We start from the raw sequence: 15,902 nt of genomic DNA on the forward strand, positions 1-15,902 counted from the left end.
CCCAAACATTGCTTCTAAATTTATTTTAATCTCATTAAAATTAATTTAGTTAAGTTAAACCCAAAAGAATAACACTTGGGTAAATTGGATTACCGCACCGCAACTTACTAGTATAAAATATGCGCTTCACGGAGGCAAAACCCACATATTCGATATTAGTCTTGAAGGGTGTTAAACTTTTGGAAAGCATTAAACTTAATATTTTATTTGAAGTAAATATATATATTTTAATCTTATTAAAATAATCTAGTTAAGTTAGATCCAAAAATAACAGTCAGTAAATAGAATTACCGCACCACAACTTACTAGTATAGAAAGTGCACCTCGCGGAGGCGAAACCTACACATTTCGATATTAGTCTTGAAGTGTGTTATACTTTGGAAACCAATTTACTTCATATTCTATTTGAAGGATTTTTATTTAGTTTAATCTCATTGACATGTGTATCTCATACACGCGTCTTTAAAGATGCATGACATTCATACTCATAGAAAGCAAGTATATAAAACATTTAAAACATACATGCTAACATACATCTAAAACATGTTAAGCATACATCTCATACATGCGCTAAATAAATATACATTTCATGCATCACATACATAAAATAATAAATAAGATTAGGTATATAGTTATGACCACCTAACGCGCGTAAGACAAAATAAAATAAAATAATTACAAGTCTTCGTTCTTTGAGTTGACTTCTCAAGCCTCTCCATTGACGTCCTTGTTTGGCGTTGCTTCCCGTCATCACGAGCAATTACAATTATTTAAAATAAATAAATATCACGACACGCAGGCCGTATTTTAAATTAAACCACGACACGCAGGTCGTATTTAAACAAAATAAAATAAAACGCCAAATACGCTCTAAGGTCATAACTATATACTTCTAATAATTAATTAATCAAAATTAATTAATTATATTGAATTATTTAGGCAGTTCACAATTTAAATTATTCAAAGCCTTATGGATTCAGTATATCGCACATATCAAAACAAATGCATCAAAATGATATCAATTAAAAGCCAAATCAATTTTAATTAACTAGCAAATCATGTAACATTTACGGTGATAAGCATTCAACTAAAAATTGATTTCTTTATTCAATACTGAACTGAAGTCAAAAGAAAATCGTTTTTTTTTTTTTCTTTTCTTTTCTTCTCGTTGGATTCAAAATTGGAATTAAAATAGTACTGATGCTTTTATATATATAAAAAAAAATGGAAACAATTTCGATTTACTTAATTATAATAATATTGACCCTCAATAAATATTATAACTAAATCTCTTTCAATGAAGTGACCTGATTTGTTTCTAAAACAAATAATCATGATCCAATCATCATACGACAGTAGTAGCATTTGTTGGCACTGATTTAGAAACAAGCCAATAAAATTGGAACAACTATATCGCAATTAAAACAGGAATTGATGGGTTCTAAAATTAAAGACCATCAATTACGTCACCGAAAAGTTTCATTTTGAATTCTCTAATTCAAAATACCCATATCAAATATGTGTCTAAATATACCAAAACTTCACAAAGAAATTTTAATCCAAATTGAATTTGATTATAAATTGCCCAGACTATTAACTTTTGATGGAATAACCAATGATGTTAACTACCCAATTACTTGGCATCAAAATCTCTTTTAATGAAAATCAAATTGATGGCTACGTAATTACAGAATAGTGCATCGCATAAACATGTATTTTGGTACCTTTAAAAGAATGCATCACATACACTTCACAAGGCATATACACGAAAATCTTTGCAAAACATGTGATACTATTTTCACAAATAAAATATACGAGGTTAAAATCGCTGTTGAAACCAAAAGGGACGTATAGATATTCTTTTAAGTTGAATCAAAATCAAGCCATTAAAACAACGTGCCTATCGTGTACCCGTAGTGTCAACACTTGACAAATACAAGCTCTCTTGAATCAAATTCAAAGGCAAAGGAAAATTGGTAACAACGAAATCATTCACGCATTTAAAAGATATGATCAAACAAATTTAATCAAACAGATGCGTATAAATCTTGAATACATCATCATGTAATCATCAACATGCATCAAACGATTTGAATATAATGATTTAATCAGAACCAATGCTCTGATACCACTGAAGGGATTTTAAGAGAGGTTTTTCAAAAATTTATAATCCTCTTAGCGGAACAAATCCCATTGAAACGGATCTTGATTAAATCATTAATCACAAATCAAACAGAACACATGCTTAAACACTTTAAGGATTCATGTGTTTACCTCTTGAAGCGCAGAACCTTTGTAGAAGAAATATCTCTGATCACGAGCAAAGCAAAGCAGCGATGCCTCTACTCAGTCCACACGAACAGAACTTCTCCGATGACCGGTGCTAGCCAATTCCAACGGAGATTCAGAGAGAACAAGGTTTAGAGAGTGGCGGCTAGGGTTTCACAACTTTTGTGAATCAGGTTAAGCACTCACAAAAAGTTAGTAATGCTTCAGCACAAGGGTTCTATTTATAGAACCACTTGTGTGGTCAGCAAGACATCACTTAAGTACACCGTACCTTACGGTGGACCACGTTTCTCTATTTTTCGTAAATTAAATTATAAAGTCATATTTAATTATTTAATTACTAATAAGTCTTACTTATTATTTTATAAATAAGTCTTACTTATTTATTTCTCTCTTCTATCTGTCCTTTGTGTGTGACCCTATAGGTTCTCATAACGTTGGCAATAATATTAAATCACATCTTTAATATTATAAACAGTGAGCGGTATCTAGCAACACATCACTGCTACCCAAGTGACGAGAATGACATGTGATCTGACGAAACCTTTCTGTGATAATGATCATGTGTATAATTACCCTTTTGCCCTCATGTCTATATTGAACACATGGCATAGACTGTGTCATCCTTGTCTAGTTCAATATTGGGCCCGTAGACATTTCTCCTGTTATGTGGAGGGACAAATTCCATCTAGGTCACTCATGTCCCTCAGCATGATTCATGGAGTACCCATCAACCAACTTTATAGTTATCCTGTTACGGACAACGTTTGAATGGTGACAAAGCACTCGACTCCAACATCTAGGGTACATAGTGGTTTCAGGTCGAAGGGTGGAATACACCACTATCACTATGAGAATATCTTATGACACTTTTCATAACTTTTACTATGTAGTATTCTCATAGCGGGTCAATCCAATATAAATATTACTCCTAATATTTATATCTATGTGAAGACTTGATAACTCTTTTATCCATGATCTGTGAGATGTGATCATCAGTCTACCCACATAATAGTCTCTATGCTTTAATGATATCCCATTTCTCAATAAAGCTTGACTACGGATACTTTAAGAATAGTTTCCTTATGTTTAACGGGGTCTCACAATTAAGTTATACTTAATGTTCCATTAAACGGACTAACTATTCTAGGGACTTTAATATTTTGAAACAGAACAAAATCAATAAAGAAATGCCTTATTATTATATATTCACAATATATACTTATATCAATATCATGATACAAAGCCAAACCCAATCAACATAGATTGGCTATTAGGGCTTACTCCAACAATGCGGTCCTAGGTTCCCCTCGGCCGCCATGACACGTATAGGATGTGAAACCTATAACAAGTAAGATGGAATTATGACGGCTCTAGTATGCACTACCGTCTATGCATGCAAGTCCCCACACACGTATAATCAACCGTCAGGTTGTAATGTAGACACGTGGTGACCGTAGGTTTCCCCTGAGGTTACCTATAGCCTAGGATTTAGGGGAACTCACTGAGACATTATGTCTCATCCCAATCCTTATTTGTTTCAGATTTCTGGTTGGACGTCAAGGTAGTAGCCGGCTGGATTGTTCAGTAAGAGCTCGTTCGTACCCGAAGCATGAGGAATATGGATCTCAAGGATGTATGTATTCTTAAATTAGACAAGATATGATGTAGTGATAATGTACGAACGCGTCTTGTTGTAATTAAATTCATTTGAAGTTTTTATTGTTGTATATTTTAATGTATCCAGTACTAAATTCAACTCACATGCTAGACTTTCTAGATACGTCTAGTATGGGTGTTACATTTGGTATCAGAGCAGGTCGATTCAGACCGTGCCTTGGGTCATTAAATTACAACTAAGGTAGTGGGACCATTGGGTTCCGGGTAAATGTACTAGTTGTTGTTGTTAGTTGAGCCTGATCAACTCAATTTAACATTCAACGATTAGAATGGATGTCTGAGAGCTGAATAGGACCCAGGAGGAACGAAGTATATGATGAAGAAGTTTGATCGTGCCAATAGGTGGCCGGTGAACTAAGCAAGTAGAAGTGTGAATCCTCAGGGAATGTAAGACATGTTAAGAAGGAACGTTTCGACAATGTCGGGTAAGATGTTAGTGAATACTTCATGAACCCGTAAGTGTAGAAGTTGGATATATGTATCTAACCATGACCGAAAGTTTCGGTAAGAGTTGTTGTTGGAACGAGTTTATGATATTCTGGAATGTCAGTACAAGGTTACAAGATAGCTAGGAGTCGAAATATGTTGATGGAGTCAGCAGGCTCTCAGGAATAGTCTTATATGAATGAAGTTCAGGACATGTAAGTTATCAAGTTGCGTTAAGTGCGACTTAATGAGGTAAGCTATTCATAGTGGAGAAAGTTATATGTTATCAGGATTAAGGCATTGATTTCCGACGTGCCAAGAATTGTATCGAAAAGGTTGAAGTTGCCATGCATACGTTATAGAATGTTTTATGATGCTAGGAATGAATGATGTGCATTGGTTACTTAAAAAAAAAATAATAGATAGTTGGAGAAACTCACCAATCGCGAACTTGGAACGAAATTTTCCGTTTTTATGAAATTTGACCGTTCGTTCCAAAGGTTTGCAATGACTATTGGGGAGATGTCTTCACAATAATACTTTATGTGATGAAAAATCTTTTGTGACATCAAGTAACGAATGCATATCATATCCTAAGAATTTCAAGGGAAAAGGCATGGGCAACAATCAACGAAATCGATACAGTTTAAGGTAACTTTGGAAGTTAATGTTTTAAGAGTCAAGAACGAGCCAAGATCAAGAGTATAAAAGTTTCGGCGTTTAAAAGGAAAGTCGCAGAAGTTTATGCATGAGGTATGAAGTAAGAAGTTATAGCGGTGCAAAGTTATGAGAAATCACAAGGTTCACGGATTATGTGGAATTATGACGTATCTCTCGAACGTATGTTTTGCTTAATCGACTTGCTAAGGCTCATCATGAAGTTGAATTATCAAGTTTAAAAGATTTTAGGAAGTGTTACGCGTATGGGTAATTGAAGTTGACATTTTGAAAATTCACAAGAGATTTTTAGGAACCGGTTTGCTACGACACTCGTAGAGCGTACTAGACTTATTGGAGTCTAGGTTGATGGCACGTATGTGTTATCAACTCGTTCTATGATTTTAGAGTAACGACCGGGGCCTAAACTCAATATTTATATAGTAGAAAATCATCAACGCAATGACCCGTGCGCTAGTTTACAAAGTTTTCTTTAAAAGAAAAATCAACGAGCAAGCATTTGGTATAATTAAGAAAAATATAGTATGCGAGAATGCGAAGGTACAAGGATTAGATGTTCAAGAAATATATGTTCAAGTGCAAGATGAGTTTGTCAAAGAATTCGAGTTACTCAGAAATAAGTTCAAGTATGATATGTATGATAAATGCAATCAACTAGAACGTAAGGTTTACCCCCAAGTCAAGTATTATGAGCATAAGATAAGCTATCATGAATTTTGAAATTTACGAGACAAGTGTAAGGTTGAAATGTTGGTTGCAGCATGGATGATTTTGAGAAGAGTTCAAGAAGTTAGTATTCAAGTGATAATCAGGAATGTGAAGTTCACTCGCTCTAACAGATTAGAGAAATGGTTTAAGCCAACCGGTGGGAATCAGAGTAGCGCCATGGAAGTTGATCATTAAACTTGAAACATGGAATTTTTGTATGAAAGAATCTTCGTGAAGAACATTCGGTTGGCAACACAAGTTTAACAAGAAGCATCATAAGATAAGCGAGGAGTTCTTGATGTGACAAGTATGTATGGATGTTTATATAGTCAGCATTGGCTAAGGTAAAAGTTTTAAGTATGTATCTCCACCAAGGTAAGATGAGAAAAACAAGAATTGCCAATTATGAATTAGTCATGATGCATGAATGAGGATATTGGAAAACATGTAAGGTCCAAAGATTTCCTACGGATATGTAACCGGAATTGCGGGTATGTATATTGGTTAGACAAGGGAGGAATTTATCTTCGAAGTCAAGAATGTTATCATGAGAGAGAAGCAACTTTTGAGTGATGTGTAATGAGATTCATACATTTGTATGCAATACTTGTTTAGTGAAAACGATACTTGTTAAGATATGTCAAAACATGCTTTTATATAAATTTTAAAGCTAAGATTGGTATTATGGAACTTGGGAACGATGCTTATTTTCAAATTCAAGGAATTTTACATTTTCGAAACTAATGAAATACGTTTTAAGCAAACTTACTTAAGACGTATAAACTCCAGGACCAACTTATCGTGGACAAGTTTGGGGCGAGTTGTAAAATCTTTTTCAAAATATAGAAACTCGTCTGGTGGTTCTGTGGTACCATTACAAATTCAGTTTTGAAAATGATAAAAAAAAATTTAGTCATGTATCTATTCGTTCCAAGAACCCGAATACCAAAGTTTAAGAAAAATTTCTTCAAGAAAGATTTTAGAACACATATCGTTATCATTTAACAAGAGACGTCACTTGAAAGTATACACATGTTATGGAAAGGACAATGTTCGTATGAAGCCAATATCCTACGTATATACGTAAATGTGTTAAGAATGTATGAGGTATGTGCAAGTAGATTTGCTAGAAAGTTTCAAGAACATGTTAACCACAACATTGGTTATTAGATTGTTTGATGAAGTGGAAAGTTGATTTTACATTCTCATGTCAAGCTATGTAAGTACCCATTAGTTCGGGTGCGATAAGATGCAATGAAGTTGCAGTGAGATCGGAAGATTTCTTAACACTCGTTGAGGGATTCGTGGAATCGTCTAGATGAGTAATGTAAGTAAGAGGTATATTTCTTAAGGTACAATAAGTAAACTGATGTATGAATTATATGTTTACCCGATAAGATTATGTATGCATGAAAAGATGTTTCAAAGTTACAAGTAAGCACTGCAGGGCAAACCTGGTTTCCGATAGGACACCAGTTAATAGGCAAATCTTGAGTGTTCATGTTTAAGATAAGATACCTTTATGAATGGTTTATGTTAAGCGGGTAAGATAAGAGACAGAGACAATGAGTCTAAGTTTAGCAAGGAGTGTTCTAAATCATGATGTAACAAGTTAACTCTAAAATTTTGAGTGATTTTATGATCAAGAAGGCTATGTTCAGTTGCATGTGGGTCAAGAAACAAGATGAGGACATGATACGACGAACCCTATGAATATGTATGAATAGAAGATGTATGGATCAGACCATATATGGTAAGTTTTTGTGATGATGATTGGTAGGTAATCTCTAAATTTCGAGGACGAAATTTTTTTAAGGGGGTAAAATGTAATATCCCGCCTATCAGTATCGAGATATTACCCGTTGATTGTGCCAGAGGAATTAATTCAAAGAAAAGTAAGTAAATGGAAATATTTTATGACATGTCAGCTTTTTACGGGAAAAGCATCAGAGTCGTTTTAAACACGCTTGAGGCAAGGGTATTATTGTAATTTCACGGAAATGATTATTTATATGTTTTGGGTGGCAAAATATCTTATTACCCTTATCCATTTCTCTCTCTTCACTTGTTGGAAAACATTTTCCTCTCCCTTCTCTCTATCTCTCACGCCACTCTCCCTCTTCTCCTTCTCCATCAAACCTTCCAAATCTTTCTCCTCCCATGACAAGCTTCAAATATATGTTTCTTATGATCTTCCAAGCTAAGGGAAGTTTGTATTATGTTTAATTTCTTCTATTCCTCCTCTCAAGAAATGATTCAAGAATCTAGGGTTTGGTGTTGAGCAAGAAGCTAGGGCTTTGGGTTATGGTTTTGGGAGCTTTTAATGAATATGTTTCATGGGGTCGATGAATTAAGCAAGAACAACTAAGGGTTTAATTCATGGTGGGTTAGAAGATGATTCAAGTATGGTTTCTTCATGATCAATCAAGAATCAAGGTGTCTTTGTATGCAAGAAAGAACAACAAGATTGGTAAAGTTTGAGCCAAAGAAGCAAGAGGAACAAAACTAAGGTTTTGGCATGATTGAGCTTGGAGCTTGGAGATGATGCAAGAGCTTGATTAGGTGAGTTCCATAGATAGATTTCCCACCCATTGGGATTATGTTTATGCCATGAATGATTAATATGAACAACATGAAAATTCTAGGGTTTAAAGTATATGTTTAGTTGCCCCTTTTTGATATGCTTGCTATAATTGCTAATACTTGCCATGAAAATGTTTTACAATGTTTCCTATGACCTCTAAGGGTCATAACATGATTAGAGACACTTGGTTTGAGGTTTTTGGGTCAAAAACACCATTTTTGCAGGTCTGGACTGTCATAACTCGCCACGGCGAGCAAACAGCTTGCCTAGGCGAGCAAAACACCCTCCCTGGAGTGCTACTCGCCACCAACTCGCCACGGCGAGTATGTGAACTCGCAACGGCGAGTAAAGGAGCTCGCAATGGCGAGCAAGTGGTACCTTCTGGTGTTGCTTGCTCGTTCAGGCAGATTCGGTGTTTTTCCGTTCCGGATCTTTTGTGCAGTCTTTTTTAAAAATAAACCCCTCAAACCAAGGTCCCAAATGATGATCAATGATAGTAAGATTCTTATGTTAAAGAGGCAAGTATTATGCAAGTTAGTAAAGTATGGCAAACGAGAGAATAATGTTATGAATCGGGTAGCAAATTATCCTTTAAGCAAGGGAAAGCTAGAGCCTCGACATAGTGTCGAGAACTAGAAAGATAGCAAGAATGATAAGCATGAGCAAGTATGAATTTACCATTAATCGGATCGATCAAGGATCCGAGGTAAATATGTATGCATGATTAGGTTTAACCTAAATGTATGACAAGACCATGATTAATGTAATGTAGGTGCCATGTCTCTTGCAATCCATGAAGGTATGGATTCAAGGGGTTCTCATGATGGAAACGGGGAAGGCTCCGTAAGGGGATCACATGGTACTGAGTAATTAAATGTAGGTGTTCGTGTCTCTTGCAATCCATGAAGGTATGGATTCAAGGGGTTCTCATGATGGGAACGGGGAAGGCTCCGTAAGGGGATCGAACGACACTGAGGGAGTCCGATGTACGTACATCGGTCATGATGGGATTGTTCTCGGGGTTACTCCACCCGGGACTATCCGTAAAATGAATCAAGATAATGACTGTTTGTTCAACGCTAACCTAATGAATGAACTTAGATACAATTATGTATGTTATGTTTATGATTATGCAAGAATGACTCCATGCACGTTTACGTTCAAGAATAAGAGCATTAAATGCTACATGATAAGTATAAGGCATGGAATAGAGCAAGTAAAGAATATGATACCGATGACGATCTTAGGTTTCCCCTAATCGTCCGGTTTAGAATCGTGCCATGATTATGTTATGATTAGGCCTTGATACGTAGAGCGTATTCTTGGCAATGCGGTCCTAGGTTCCCCTCGGCCGCCATGACACGTATAGGATGTGAAACCTATAACAAGTAAGATGGAATTATGACGGCTCTAGTATGCACTACCGTCTATGCATGCAAGTCCCCACACACGTATAATCAACCGTCAGGTTGTAATGTAGACACGTGGTGACCGTAGGTTTCCCCTGAGGTTACCTATAGCCTAGGATTTAGGGGAACTCACTGAGACATTATGTCTCATCCCAATCCTTATTTGTTTCAGATATCAGGTTGGACGTCAAGGTAGTAGCCGGATGGATTGTTCAGCAAGAGCTCGTTCGTACCCGAAGCATGAGGAATATGGATCTCAAGGATGTATGTATTCTTAAATTAGACAAGATATGATGTAGTGATAATGTACGAACGCGTCTTGTTGTAATTAAATTCATTTGAAGTTTTTATTGTTGTAAATTTTAATGTATCCAGTACTAAATTCAACTCACATGCTAGACTTTTTAGATACGTCTAGTATGGGTGTTACAGTCGGTGGAGGTTGTGGAGATGGTGGAGGGTTTAAGAGAAGAGAAAGAAGGACAGAAAAAGTGAGGGTGAAGGAAGAGAGATAGGGTGTGTTTTGGTCAAAATCACCCCTTATTTTTACAAATGGACAAAATTGCCCCATGCCACATAAGGAGTGGTAGGAGGTGTATCACCAAAAGGGTGTTCACCAATCTTTTTCCTTTCGAGAAACATTTAAATAGAAGCTTGAAAGTTTCTACCTTATTCTTATTAAGTGTGTAGGATTTGGAATTTGTGACCAATTTGACAACTCTAGATAATAATCAATATATCATATCATATCATTTTCTTATTAAAAACAAAAATGGAAAAGATTTTGATAATTTCTTTTGTACAACTCTTTAGTTATATTCCCTCAAAAAAAAAACTCTTTAATTATAAAAATATTTCAAAAGAAAATATTTTAATTTTCCCTAGTCATTGTCTCAAGTCTTCTTGTTTGGATATTTCCTATTTTTTCTTGCTTCTTTCATACGCCAAAGTTACAAGAGAAGTCACTAAGAAATCACGCTGTCACTTGAATCAATCAATTATGGTTACTTCAAGACAAAATTCGAAAGGAGAATGCTAACCAGTGCCCTAAGGGTATTGGTTAAGCAACCAAAACAAGTAAGTTTTCATGAAAAATTTGTGTAATCATTTTTTTTTGAAACAACAAATAAATTGTGTAATAATTTTTTTTTTTTGGTACAAAAATTGTGTAATAATTATTTGATCAAACGTAACATCTTATATTTTGAAAAAAAAAAAAATTCTATTAGTTTCCTTAACCATTGCTCTGAAGGCACCAGTTAGCAAGACCCAATTTTAAAACATGAGGTTCATAGAAATTTTTTAAATTTAAGTCTTCATTAATTTTACCAAGGCTTTTTGTTTGAAGCTATTTCTTTTCTATGGCAATCAGAATCCCATTTGTATCATCATGGGCTATATATCATGTCAATCACAACCATCTGTAAAATCCTTTAAATTGTCAACACTTTTTAAACATTTTGTTAATGGAGTTTAGTGGATAATTAATAAATGTAGTGAAGTGCCTAAACTAAGTTATTCAAATATACACCAGAAAAATTGTCTCTAATTACATTCGAAATTGTGGTTTTGATATATAGTTAAGGACTTGAAACGCCTTGCAATATCCATTTAGAATTGATTTAATGCAACTAATCTTCTATTTGAATCACACTAATTTTCTCAAATTTCTTAATAAACTTACGTTAAATTTGTATAAAAAATACTAGCTGAAACTTCTAGGAATCTAGCTGAAATTGCAAGACTATTATCCACATATTTCTTATCATTTACTTCAAAATTCCAAGTCCTCTTTTTTGGAGCTCATATATGTGACTCAACTACTAACAAATATTTATGGTAATCAGGCCACTCATAGGTAATGCCACTATGACAATTTTATAGACTTCAAAAGTATACTTTTTACTTAATAAAAACATCTTATATTTTAATATTTTTAAATTGAAATTAATAAAAAAATTATCAATTTTTTTAAGAATAATTTTGTCGATTTATTATCAAATGAACTAGAAATAGTAAATGAAATTGATTATATTCATTTACATATCAAAATAAAATTTAAACAAAAATTAGCTAGCAGTTTTATTAGAATATTAGTATAGACTTTAAAATTGCCTCATGTAAATATTCGTTTAACATCTTAACACGTAAAAATTGCCTCAGTTTTATTAGAATATTAGTATTTACATTTCTAAAGAAAAAAACCTATCGAGTTATGATCCGATCGAGGGTTACAAAAATCTTACTGGATGGATGGACCGTCAGCTGCACATTGTTGATGGAGATGAAGGTGTTGATGAAAGCGAGTACATGGATTGGTATATGAGAATTACCCGCAAGTTCATAGGGAGGCCTATTTCTCCGTCATCCGAGTTTCAAAGAACGGTTAGGATATGTATCAGGAGTTTTAGTTTTATATATCTTATAGCAATCATAGATGAAGTTTGAAATGCTTTTAATAGAAAATAAACAAATGCTTGCAGAATGCTGGTCTGAGAGATATTGCACACATAGCTGACACCTTTTCTCGTATACAAAAGAGTTGGATCCACTATCTCGGATACGATATATTGCAACCCATTTATTTAATCTTTACTACATATGGCTTACTAAATAAAAGGTCCATTTTATCTGATCATGAAAATTAAAATTCACAGATTATGCTATCTTATCTGGTTGTTTAAAACCTTACCCTGGCCCTCAAAACAAAAGGTCATGAAAACTAAAGTTGGGATCTTTAGGTCCCAACATTTTTCACAATTTTTTTAGGGAAAAATACTTTTTACAAATAAAAGGTTCCATTTTTTTTTTCTTCCGATTTTTTTAGGAAAAAAAGTGCCCAAAATCCCTTTACCCAGCGCACAAAAATTTATAATTATAAAATGTAACTGGGATTAAAATAAAAAGCTCTCTCAACGGAAAACATGAGGTTTAACATGTGAGCTTTGAAATTATATTGTCGTGTATTAATTTGTCAGTGTCTGTTTTTTTTGTTTTTTTTAGGAAATGTATTCTATCATTTCTCTTATCATTGCCACTAAAATGGGTTCTAATGTTGATAATTATTGCTAGTTTGGAAGACAATATTTTCTCTAGACGAAAAGATCTTGATAATTTCTTTTGGACAATTCTTTAATTATCTTCAAAACAAAATATTTAAGTCTTGCAAATAACTTTTTCAAACCATTATGTTTGGATATTTCCCATTTTTTCTTGATTTTGTCATACGCCAAATTTGTAAGAGAAGTTACCACTTGAAACAATAAATTATGGCAAATTCAAGACAATTTTAAAATATGAGACTCATAAATATTCTATAGATCTAAGTCTTCATTGCTTTTACAAAATCTTTTTGTTTTTGTTTGGAGATATTTTGTAATATCCCGCCTGTCAGTATCGGGGTATTACCAGTCGATCACGTCAGAGGAATTAAAATCATGGAAAGTAAGTTAATGGAAATATTTTATGAGATGTCAGCTTATTACGGATAATGTATCAGAGTCGTTTTAAACACGATAGAGGCAAGGGCATAATGGTAATTTCATGTGGAAAGGTTTTTTTATTTGGTTTTGCCCCAAAATATCTCACTTTCCTCTTTCTTTTCTCTCTCTAGGTTTTGTTTGTGATTTTGCTCTCCCTTCTCTCTTCTTTCACGCCACCCTTTCCTCTCTTCTTCACCAATCCTTCTCTAATTCTTCTTCCATGCCAAGCATATTTTCTTGTTCCTTCTTAATCCTCAAACATATGGAAGCTTAGTCTTCTTTGATCCTTTATCTTTCCTTTCAAGAAGTGATCTAAGATTCTAGGGTTTGGTCTTGATCAAGAAACTAAGGTTTTAGTTGTTGTTTTGGGAGCATATATGAGTATGTTGCATGGGATTGATAAAGCAAGCAAGAATCAATTATGGGTTTGCTTTGAAAGCAAGAGTTAGGGTTTGTTTGTTGTAAGTTCAAACATGGTTCAAGTATGGTTTCTTCATGTTCAAGGTGTATTAGTTTTGCAAGAAGGAATGACAAGTTGATTGGTTTGAGCAAAGGAAGCAATGGAACAAAGTTAGGGTTGTGGCTTGTTTGAGCTTAGAGCTTGGGGATGCTTCAAGAACTTGGTTAGGTGAGTTCCTTAGTTAGTTTCCCTCCCTTTGGGATTATGTTTAAGCCTTGTTAATTAACATGAATCATATGATAATTTCTAGGGTTTTAAGTATATGTTTAGTTGCCCTTTTTCTTGCCATGCTCGCTATACTTGTATGTACTTGTTCCATGACTATTTTTATAGGTTTCTAATGATCCTTGGTGATGCTTGGTTTGAGGTTTTTAAGTCAAAAATATCAATTTTGAAGTGGCTGGACGGTCACAGCTCGCCACGGCGAGTAAACTGCTCGCAAGGTGAGCTAGAAGGTCGAACAGGGGGTCCTGCTCGCCCCCAACTTGCCATGGCGAGTAAGAGCTCGCCTCCCCAGTAATTTTACTCGCCTAGGCGAGCAACACAGTGGGGGAACCCATTGTTTTGTTAGCCTCAGGTCGTTTCGGCGTTTTGCGAGCGGTTTTTCTTGTGCAGTCTTTTTAAGAGAAATAAACCCCTCAAACCAAGATCCTAATTGTTAAAGTTTTAAAAGGAGACTTCCTTATAAATGAAACAATTATTTGGCAAATATGGTAAAGCATGGTAAGCGAGAGTATGATGTTTGATTTGGGTAGCAAGATAATCTTTAAGTAAGGGAATGAACTAGAGCCTCGACTAGTTGTCGAGAACTAGCATGTTTAGCAAGTACCCCTAGAATGTTAAGACGCGAAGTGTAATCTCTTCGCATATGATCTTGTATGTTTAGTTAGCACTTTAAGCCATGGATTGATTAGTCAATCTCTCCACTAAGAATAAGAACGTATAAGCTAGAACAAGTAAGAGTTTACCACTAATCGGTTCGATTAAGGTTCCGAGGTAAACAATCAAGTATGTACATGTTTAACTTATGTATACGACAAGACCATGACTAATAAGTAGGTGGCATGTCTCTTGCTATCCACATCAGGGGGATACAAGAGGTTCTCGATTTAAGGGGAACGATTCAAGCCGTAAGGGACCCGCATGTCACTGAAATTAACAAGACGTAGGTGCTCGTGTCTCTTGTTATCCACGTCAGGGGGATACGGGAGGTTCTCGACCTAAGGGGAACGGTTTAAGCCTCAAGGGACCCGCACGACACCGAGGGAGTCCGATGTACGTACATCGGTCATGTATGGGATTGATCTCGGGGTTACTCCACCCGGGACTATCCGTAAAATGAATCAAGATAATAATTGTTTGTTCAACGCTAACATAATTGAATGAACTTCGATACGTTTATGTATGATATGATTATGATTATGATTATGTTCACGAATGAAAGCACGTATGATTAAGTTATGTATAGAGCAAGTAAAGAACATGATACCGATGACGATCTTAGGTTTCCCCTAATCGTCCGGTTTAGAATCGTGCCATGATCATGTTATGTTTAGGCCTCGAAACGTAAGCGTATTCTTGGCAAAGCGGTCCTAGGTTCCCTCGGCCGCCATGACACGTATAGGAAGTGAAGCTTATAACAAGTTAAGATGAGACTATGACGGCCCTAGTAAGCACGACCGTCTAGTATGCAAGTCCCCACACACGTATAATCAACCGTCAGGTTGTAATGTAGACACGTGGTGACTGTAGGTTTCCCCTGAGGTTACCTATAGCCTAGGATTTAGGGGAACTCACTGAGACATTATGTCTCATCCCAATCCTTATTTGTTTCAGATAAATAGGTTGGATGGCAAGCTAGTAGACGAATGGATGTTTCAACAAGTGATCGTTCGTACCGCAGCAGGATGTTATGGACTTCAAGGATGTAATTTTATTATGCTTCAGAAAAGTTGAGTAGTATATCTTGTACGAACGCATGTTGTTGTAAATAACATTCATTCGAAATTTTATTGTTGTATAATTTAATGTATCCAGTACTAAATTCAACGCACGTGCTAGACTTTCTAGATACGTCTGGTATGGGTGTTACATTTGGTATCAGAGCAGGTCGATTCAGACCGTGCCTTGGGTCATTAAATTACAACAAAGTAGGTGGGACCATTGGGTTCTAGGTAAATGTTCTA

General features: G+C 35.2%; 1 long non-coding RNA gene across 1 annotated transcript; it reads left to right on the plus strand.

Moving 5' to 3' along the window:
- The first annotated feature begins 13,122 nt into the window (after nucleotides 1-13,122).
- On the plus strand, nucleotides 13,123-15,789 carry LOC146937905 (uncharacterized). Its single transcript, XR_015033333.1, has 2 exons — nucleotides 13,123-13,884; nucleotides 15,553-15,789. It is a non-coding gene; the product is annotated as an uncharacterized LOC146937905 (long non-coding RNA).
- Nucleotides 15,790-15,902: the final 113 nt, after the last annotated feature.

This window comes from Medicago sativa, chromosome 3, assembly GCF_051527215.1.
Source record: "Medicago sativa cultivar Bolivia chromosome 3, Bolivia_mono, whole genome shotgun sequence".
Classification (NCBI taxonomy): Eukaryota; Viridiplantae; Streptophyta; class Magnoliopsida; order Fabales; family Fabaceae; genus Medicago; species Medicago sativa.